Source organism: Chiloscyllium plagiosum, chromosome 47 (genome assembly GCF_004010195.1).
Source record: "Chiloscyllium plagiosum isolate BGI_BamShark_2017 chromosome 47, ASM401019v2, whole genome shotgun sequence".
Lineage (NCBI taxonomy): Eukaryota > Metazoa > Chordata > Chondrichthyes > Orectolobiformes > Hemiscylliidae > Chiloscyllium > Chiloscyllium plagiosum.
In genome coordinates, this window is record NC_057756.1 from 5556416 (window position 1) to 5565708 (window position 9293).

Consider the following 9293-nt stretch of genomic DNA (forward strand, 5'->3'; position numbering starts at 1 on the left):
CCCAGAAACATAAACACAGAGGCTACAAGAGGTCAGAGGCTGGGAATTCTGTGGTGAGTAACTCACTTCCTGACTCCCCAAACCCTGCCCACCATCTGCAAGGCACAAGTCTGGAGTGTGATGGAATACTCCCCACTTGCTCTGGATGGTGGCAGCTCCAACTTGAGAAGCGCGACACCATCCAGGTACAAAGCAGCCCCTGCTGGATTGGCCCCACACCCACAAACATCCCCTCACTCACTCCCTCCCTCCCTCCCCCCACCGATGCTCAGTAACAGCAGTGTGTACCATCTACAAAATTCACTGCAGAAACTCACCAAAGATCTTCAGGCAGCACCTTCCAGACCCACGGTCACTTCCATCGAGAAGGACAAGGGGCAGTAGGTACATGGGAACACCACCCCCTGCAAGTTCCCCTCCGAGCCACTCACCACCCCAACTTGGAAATATATTGCCATTCTTTCAGTGTCACTGGGTTAAAATCCTGGAATTCCCTCCCTAGGGTCTACATACAGCAGGTGGACTGCTGCAGGTAAGAAGACAGCTCACCACCATGTTTTCAAAGGGCAATTAGAGGTGAGAAATCATGTTGGCCAGCCAGCAATGTCCATATCCCACAAAATGAGCTTTACAAAAACCCTGCAGGCAGAAATCAGGGCACGCAGTCCGAGTGAAGTGCAGAACACCAGCTTTAGCAATCTCAATTGAGGGACTCGGTGGGACATGACTCAGAAACTGAGTGTAGGCTGGGACCTGAATGCTGTAGACACAGAACTGGGAGATGCAGAAACACGGGCAGCATTTGGAAGGAGAGCAACAAACTCTAGGAATATGACAGTGAGAAATATGGTGACTGATCTGTGACATTTACAATACTGATTGCGACTGGAAATCATGAAAGCTCTTGCGATTTTACAAGCATCAGGCAGTGCCAACAAATCAGGATATTCATTATTTTTGCTGCATCTTTTCCCTCATTGATGACTTACTTTAAACTCTCGATGTTTAGCTACTTATCAATATGGACACTACACCTGCTCTTCAAACCATAATCTTGATCTTCAAGACCTACCCTCATCTAACCCTGAATCCCAACAGGTCGCCCGGCCCTCAGCATCTATCAAGATTAGAGTGGTGGTGGAAAAACACAGCAGGTCAGGCAGCATCTGAGGAACAGGAAAATCTGGATGATTCCTGATGAAGGGTTTTTGCCCGAAACATCGATTTTCCTGCTCCTCAAATGCTGCCTGACCTGCTGTGCTTTTCCACACCACTTTAATCTTGACTGTGATCTCCAGCATCTGCAGTCCTCACTTTCACCTCAGCATCTATTGTTACCCTTAACCCATACTATAACCCTGACTTCCAAAAAACTAATCTGGCCCCTAGAGCATTAGCCCCTCCCTAACCACAATACTTACCCTGATTGTAACCTCTGACCTCAGGAGATTAATTCCTTAATCTTCAAACAACATCGATGGCCCCAACATCCTACCCTGCCAGAGCTTGGGCCTTAAATATTCACTAACTGTACCCCAGATGTAGGAGAGAAAGGCAATATTCCCAGGTTTGCAAATGTTTCAGTGGGAAGAGAAGCTGTGTGGAGAATGCCAAGACATAGCATGGGGATATTGAGAGGCTAACAAAGATTTGGCAGATAGGGTGCCATTTTGACCAGAGCAACAGAGATGGGGAGAATTTCTTCCATGGTGAGAGGCTAGGATGTGTTCAACATCAAAGGGTATCTGTGTTCATGCATCAGAGTCATAGAGTCATACAGCATGGAAATAGAGCCATTGGTCCAACTCTATTGTGCTGACGAACCATCCCAATCTGACCTAGTCCCCTTTGCCAGCATTTGGCCCATATCCCTCTAACCCCTTCCTATTCATATACCCATGCCTTTTAAATGTTGTAATTGTACCAGCCTCCATCACCTCTTGCAGCTCGTTCCATACACGCACCACTCTCTGTGTGAATAATTTACCCTTCAGATCCTTTCCCCTCTCATCTTAAATATACACTGTCTAGTTGTGGACTCCCCCACCCTGGGGAAAAGATCTTGTCCATTTATCCTATCCATGCCCCTTAAGATTTTATAAACCTCTATAATGTCACAGCTCAGCCTCCAACCCTCCAGCGAAAATTGCTCCAGCCTATTGAGTCTCTCCCTATATCTCAAACCCTCCAACCCTGCAACATCCTTGTAATCTTTCCTGCACCTTTTCAAGTTTCACATCATCCTTCCTGTAGAATGCTGACCTAACCAATGTCCTATACAAATCCCACAACATGACATCCCAACTCCTAAACTCACTGAAGCTTCGGCAAGCAATTCAGGAGGCCAATGGTCGGGGGAATTTGTGACCCAGAGTTACCATGTCTTGCTGCAGTTATATAGAGCCTTTTTGAGTCTTTTCTTTGGGCACTAAGTACAGTTTTGGTCTCCTTATCTCAAGAAGGATATAATTGCCTTTGAGAGAGTGCAGTCAAAGCTCACCAGATTAATCCCTGGGATGGCCGACTGTTTGGCGAGAAGAGATTGAGGAGGCTGAGTCTTTGCAAACTTTGAAGAATGAAAGGTGATCTCATTGAAACTTAAAGACTTACTGGCTACGACCTGGGTCTGTACAAGTCTGTGTCTCTCTGGCCTGCAAAATGGGTTGGGTGTTGAAGAGGGAGTCTAAAACCAGGGGAAATTGTCAAGATGTAAGTCAGCCCATTTGAGCCTGAGATGAGGAGCATTTCTTCACTTAGAGGCTGGGGAACCTTGGGAATATTCTCCCCCAGAGTGATGTGGACACTTAACATAACAACATCAAGAGAAACAGGGTTATGGTGGATGAAATAGTAAATCAGCTATGACCCCAGTAATTGGCTGACCAGTCTCGACAGGTTAAGTAGTCTACTCCTGTTCATGACTTTTAGGTTCTCATGTGGCATGTTCTGCAGTTTGATCTGCAAAATCCCAACCCTAACCCCAACATATTCCTGTAACTCTTATCCTCAAGCCCTGACCTAAACCCAGAACATTGTCTGACCTCCAATTAAACCACCTCCTGATTCCCCAAAGCCTGTCCACCATCAACAAGGCCCAAGTCAGGAGTATGATGGAATATTTCCCACTTGGCTGGATGAGGTCAGCTCCAACAACATTAAAGATGCTTGATACCATTCAGCCCAATGCAGCCCACTTGATTGGAACCACACCAACAAGCATCCATTTCCTCCCCCCGCCGACGCTCAGTAGCAGCAGTGTGTACCGTCTACAAAATGCACTGCAGAAACTCACCAACATTCTTTAGGCGACATCTTCTAGACCCATGACCACTTTCATCTAGAAGGACAAGGACAGCAGATATATGGGAACACCATCTCTCTGAACCGCTCACCATCCTGATTTGAAAATATATCACCATTCCTTTACTGTCACTGTGTCAAAAACTCAGAACCCACTCCGTTATGGCACATGGACAGCAGAAGTTCAAGGAGGCAGCTCACCACCATCAGCTCAAGGGGCAGTAAGTGCTGGCCTAACCAGTGATGTCCACATTTCAAGAATAAATCATTAAAGCATTTGCCTCATTCATCCTAAACCTAAATAACTTATCTCTAAACCTATGTCTGCTGCTTGTTTCCAACATTAGGAAGAGACTTCACTCCAGCCATCTATTGCTTAGCATGATCTATGACTCCATCCATCGCTGCAACACTCAAGTTTCCACAGACCCCTTTTGACCAATAGTCCTTTTATGTATTTGTAACCATCATTTCTCTTCCGTACCTGAGTAGAGTTTGCTGGGACTGCTGTAAAGATCCTGGAAAGTCAAGTGTAAATTGAATTCAGTGTAAATTGAACTTGGAGCAACTTTTTACATTTTACACTGGTTCAAAAATTATTTAGTCTGAAGACAGTTTGCCCTCACAGCTGGGCGTGCAGATTAGAATTATATTTAGTTATACTGAATGCTGCAGTAGGTCAGTGAGGAGTTCATTGTTGTGATAATACACATTAATGTCAGTGGAAAGTTAAATTGCAAGCTGTTGTAAGTGTGTTTGTGGATGTGCATTAACCCGATCCTTACACTTAGCTTCCATTTGCCTGCCATTTCAACACACCGCCACGTTCCCTGGCCAACATCTCTGACTTGGGCTTGCTGGAGTGCTCCAGCGAAGCTCAGAGTTGGCTGGAAGAACAGCACCTCTTTTCCTCATGGGAACTCTGCAGCCTTCTGGATTCAATATTGAATTCAGTAACTGTAGAGCCCGAACATCTCCCAGGTCCTTCACCCCCACCTCCACATCCTAGGCCCTGTCATCACATGAGCTGTTACCCGTTGTCAGCTGCTAATGATCCCCATGAGCAGCCATTGATATCCCCAGGCTGACCTTTTCCTATCTCTTTTTCTGCCTAACTACTGTTTTCTCTCTCTTTCTCTCTCTCTCTCTCTCTGGGGCCCATTTTCAATTATTGTTCTTCCCCCACCCCATGATTAGCATATTTCTGAAGAAGGGTCATTGGACCCAAACCATTAACTCTGCTTTCTCTCACACAGATGCTGCTGGATTTGCTGAGTTTCTCCAGCAATTTCTCTTTGTGTTTCATCGCAGTTCGTTCTCGTATTATGTCCATTACGGACAGATTGGGGTGGGGATGGGTTGGAGTGTCATTCCTCTCAAACTGGCATCAAGAAACCTTCACCACAGACCTGACCCCTCTTCCTGTGACATCGTCAGGTCTCCTCTGGAAAGCTTATACTACAGCTCTTCCCCAAGTATTCATCCTATTAGATTAGATTCCCTAGAGTGAGGAAACAGGCCATTTGGCCCAACAAGTCCACACTGACCCTCCGAAGAGTAACCCACCCAGACCATTTCCCTCTGACTAATCCCCCTAATACCATGGGCAATTTAGCACGGCCAATTCACCTGGCCTGCACATCTTTGGACTGTGGGAGGAAACCGGAGTACCCAGAGGAAACCCACACAGACACTGGGAGAATGTGCAAACTCCACGCAGTCATCCAAGGGTGGAATCAAACCCCAGTCCCTGCCATTATGAGGCAGCAGTGCTAACCACTGAGCCACTGTGCTGCCCTATCTTTGACTGTTCACCCTTCTCACATGTTTAGGTTTCTCTGTCTACATTTTTCCATTGTTGGCCTGTTTATATCTTGATGTAATTATCACTCATTTCCCATTCCTCCCCCACCTTGAGTGGCTGCTGGAAAGCCATTCTCAGTGGTTCGACCAGTCATCCTCACCGTGTTCTCAGTTCTGTCAAAGGAAGGACCCAGGTTGCTGACCACCTATGAGCATTGGATTTGACTGTGGATTTAGTCACAGTCTCCTGAAAGCCTTTCAGTCTAGATACCAGTTAGAATTCAGAGCACTGTGTGGCTCTTTTACATAAGGTATGGTTCTGAAGCTGTGGCGATCACCAAACTGAGTCGACTGTCAGGATTCTGGAGAGTCCTGTATCTTATTATTTTGGTTAATGTTTGGAGTCTGGTGGACATGATAACAGGTTTCCTTTATGCCAGCCTCTATCCTGCAGTCATCTATGGACATTTCCAAGAGCAGGGAACTGTGCGGTGTAGGTCATCAGAGGTGCAGATACTGGGTTTGGAGCAAAGGTTTGGCCAGCCGAATATCATCTGTCTCCTTCAGTCAAGACTTTGGGCAAAATCTGATAAGGCCCTGCTTGATCTGCAGGCCTCTTACCCCACCTCCTCTCCACCCCCACAGGCATCCAACATGGGGACAAGCCAAGCATGATCATTCCACCTCTCCCATCAACTCCTGATGCTTACCTTAAAGCCTCAGGGTACACTGGTAACTTCAGTCTCAAGGGAAGTTGAAACTCAGGGCCAGACACCCAATTCATGGTCTGGACCAAGTTCATCCCAGGACAGCTCATCAATTTGTTTATGGGTAAACTCGTGATCAGAAAACAGGATTGGAAAAAGTTTAGGGGTGGCACGACAGCACCAGGGACCTGGATTCGATTCCAGCCTCGGGAGACTGTCTGTGTGGAGTTTGCACATTCTCCCCATGTCTGCGTGGGTTTCCTCCGGGTGCTCCGGTTTCCTCCCACAGTACAAAGATGTGCAGTTTAGAGTGGATTGCATTAGATTAGATTAGATGATTTACAGTGTGGAAACAGGCCCTTCAGCCTAACAAGTCCACACCGATCCTCCGAAGAGCAACCCGCCCAGACCCATTCCCCTACATTTACCCCTTCACCTAACACTATGGGCAATTTAGCCAATTCACCTAACCTGCACATTTGTGGACTGTGGGAGGAAACCGGAGCACCCAGAGGAAACCCACGCAGACACAGGGTGAATGTGCAAACTCCACACAGACAGTTACCTGAGACGGGAATTAAACCCGGGTCCCTGGTGCTGTGAGGCAGCAGTGCTAACCACTGTGCCACCGTGCTGCCCCCAAAATTGCCCATTTGGGGGCGGCACGGTGGCCATGCCAAATTGCCCATAGTGTTAGGTGCATTAGTCAGAGGGAAATGGGTCTGGGTGGGTTACTCTTTGGAGGGTCGGTGTGGACTGGTTGGGCCAAATGACCTGTTTCCACGCTCTAGGGAATCTAATCTAATCTGTAAGGAACCTAATAGGAAGGGCCTGTTTCCACACTGGAGGGAATCTAATAATTTAGCCAATCCCTCTTTCCAGTGTTTAGTCCATAACCCTACGATTGTGGTTACGTGCTGTTAAGTACGTCAGGTGATGTGCATCAAGCAGCTGTTAGTGCATGCGGGCTGTCGATCTGGAATGCAGTGTGTAGCCAACATTGGTGTAACATTCCAAAGTAATGCTTCATTGAAACACACTCCACTTTTCTGCAGAAAACCGGAAACTAGCGTCCATCATTGGAGAGATCATGATGTACTTTCTGAATGTTGTGCTGACCCTGTGGCTGTTTGCAGAGATGCTTTATTGTTACAAGAAAATCGCAGCCGCTGGAGAAGAGGCTATTCAGGAAAATGCGTAAGTACCAAACATAACGACAAACGGGGGGCAGATTCAAGCCTTTCGATTGATGTGACAGACACCCTTCACAATATTTTTTTTCGACTTCCCAATGGAATTTGACTTTCAAAGATGTGATAAACAAGCTTTAAAAAAAAAAAATACCATTTCATTGGAGGCAGTTTAAAGAAGATTCACTGGAATGATCTCGGATATGTCAGGATTGTCTGATAGCAAAGGATAAGCAGATTGGGACTGGACTATAGAAGAATGAGGGGATCCTGTTGAAATATACAGAATTCTTAAGGAGCTGGACAGGGTGAATGCTGAAAGGATGTTTCCCTTCGCGGGAGAGTCTAGGACCAGAGGGCATAGTCTCAGAATAAAGGGATGCCAACTTAAGTCTGAGATGAGGAGGAATTTTTTTTCTCAGAGGTTTGAGAGTCTTTGGAGAGTCTGTTCCTTGTGTATATATGAGGCTGAAACAGATTGATCGTGGGTTATGGAGAATCTGATTAGCTTTTGTTCAAAAGGCAATCCCTTCATTCTGGGGTTCATCCTAGTGGACCATCTCTGAACTACCTGTAATGAAATGTTATCTTTCCACAAATAAGGAGACCAAAACAACTCACAGTATTCCAGATGTGGTCTCCCCAGCATCTTATATAGCTGCAGTTAGACTTCCTTACTCTTATACTCGAACACTTTTGAAATAAGGACCAACATTCCAAGAGCCTTCTGATTACCTGCAGCAACCAATGAAGGTGTTTATTGAAGGATCCCAAAGTCTGGCAGAGAGAAGCTATTTCCTTTGGGTGGGAGAGTTCAGAAGAGGAGGAAGGGGTGTTGTCAGGAAGCAGGGGATTTGTCCACCAGTACACTCGTGGCTCAAGTGAAGCATTAGGTCTGAGATTTACACATTCCTTTTTTAATGTATTCACATGATGAGGGCATGGCTGGCTAGTCTTGTATACCCTCGAAGACTGAGAGGGGATCTGATTGAGACATATAAGATTATTAAAGGATTGGACACTCTGGAGGCAGGAAACATGTTTCTGCTGATGGGTGAGTGCCGAACCAGAGGACACAGCTTAAAAATACGGGGTAGACCATTTAGGACAGAGATGAGGAGAAACGTCTTCACCCAGAGAGTGGTGGCTGTGTGGAATGCTCTGCCCAAAGGGCAGTGGAGGCCCACTCTCTGGATTAATTTAAGAAAGCGTTGGATAGAGCTCTCAAGGATAGTGGAATCAAGGGTTATGGGGATAAGGCAGGAACAGGATACTGATTGAGGATGATCAGCCATGATCATCATGAATGGTGGTGCAGGCTCGAAGGGCAGAATGGCCTACTCCTGCACCTATTGTCTATTGTCTATTATCTATTATCCAACTTTAATTGCCCAGAGGGCAGTTAAGAGTCAATGTGTGTGGAGTCACATGTAGGCCAGAATAGATCCTAAAGAACATTCATAAGCCGGATGCGTTTTCGCAACCATCAGTAGATACAGTCACCAAGTTGCTGAACCTTCCGTGAAAAGACAAAAGCCTTTCTGATTACTTGTAAAGCAATATTGTGTGATGTTCTGCTCTTTTATACAGATCAGACTACTTGGCAATTACATCAGAAAGCAAAGAGAATTGTACAGGGGTACAAGTGGAGGAATAACATCAGTCGATCAGCATTACATCTACAGAGTCTTTTTAAACATAGGTATGTGCGTACGAAACATCTTCAATCCAGTTACTCTGCAAAATGGATTCAATAACTTCAAAATACTTCTCAAGTTCAGCTGCTGCTTTCCCGTTGGCCAATTTGTTCACATGACCTTGCATAGTCACAAAAATGAGTGAGATTGAGAATTAGAAAAAAAATTATAGGAGTGCAGTAAAAAGTCCATAATGTCGCTACACACTGTACACACTTGTATCTTGTTACAAATCTTAGAGAGTAAAATAGATGAAGTGCAAAACTAGAGAAACAAAGGAAAATGCTAAAAGTCCTAGATTACAGTTCTTCAGAATATAACTTTAGGAAAATTAAGAAAGATAAGCATTGCGATTCTTCTATAGCCTCCAGTTGCTTCAAGCTGAGGGCTTTCCACAAGTGGTCTCTCTCTCTCTCTCTCTCTCTCTCTCCCATGTGCCGGGCTGATCCCAAACAGGCTAGCGAGCCACTGACCACCAAGTGTAACAGACAGACTGCACCACTCCACTCCACCCCCACTGACCGCTGACCACTCCACACCACCCCCACTGACCGCTGACCACTCCACTTCACCCTCACTGACCACTCCACACCACC

The 9293-nt window shown here is 46.0% G+C and overlaps 1 long non-coding RNA gene across 1 annotated transcript in view; it reads left to right on the forward strand.

Moving 5' to 3' along the window:
* Positions 1–8593: 8593 nt before the first annotated feature.
* LOC122544168 overlaps positions 8594–9293 on the forward strand; it is an 11328-nt gene continuing 10628 nt past the window's right edge. Inside the window, exon 1 of the long non-coding RNA XR_006310283.1 lies at positions 8594–8702. This is a non-coding gene — a long non-coding RNA (uncharacterized LOC122544168). The remainder of the gene's footprint in view (positions 8703–9293) is intronic.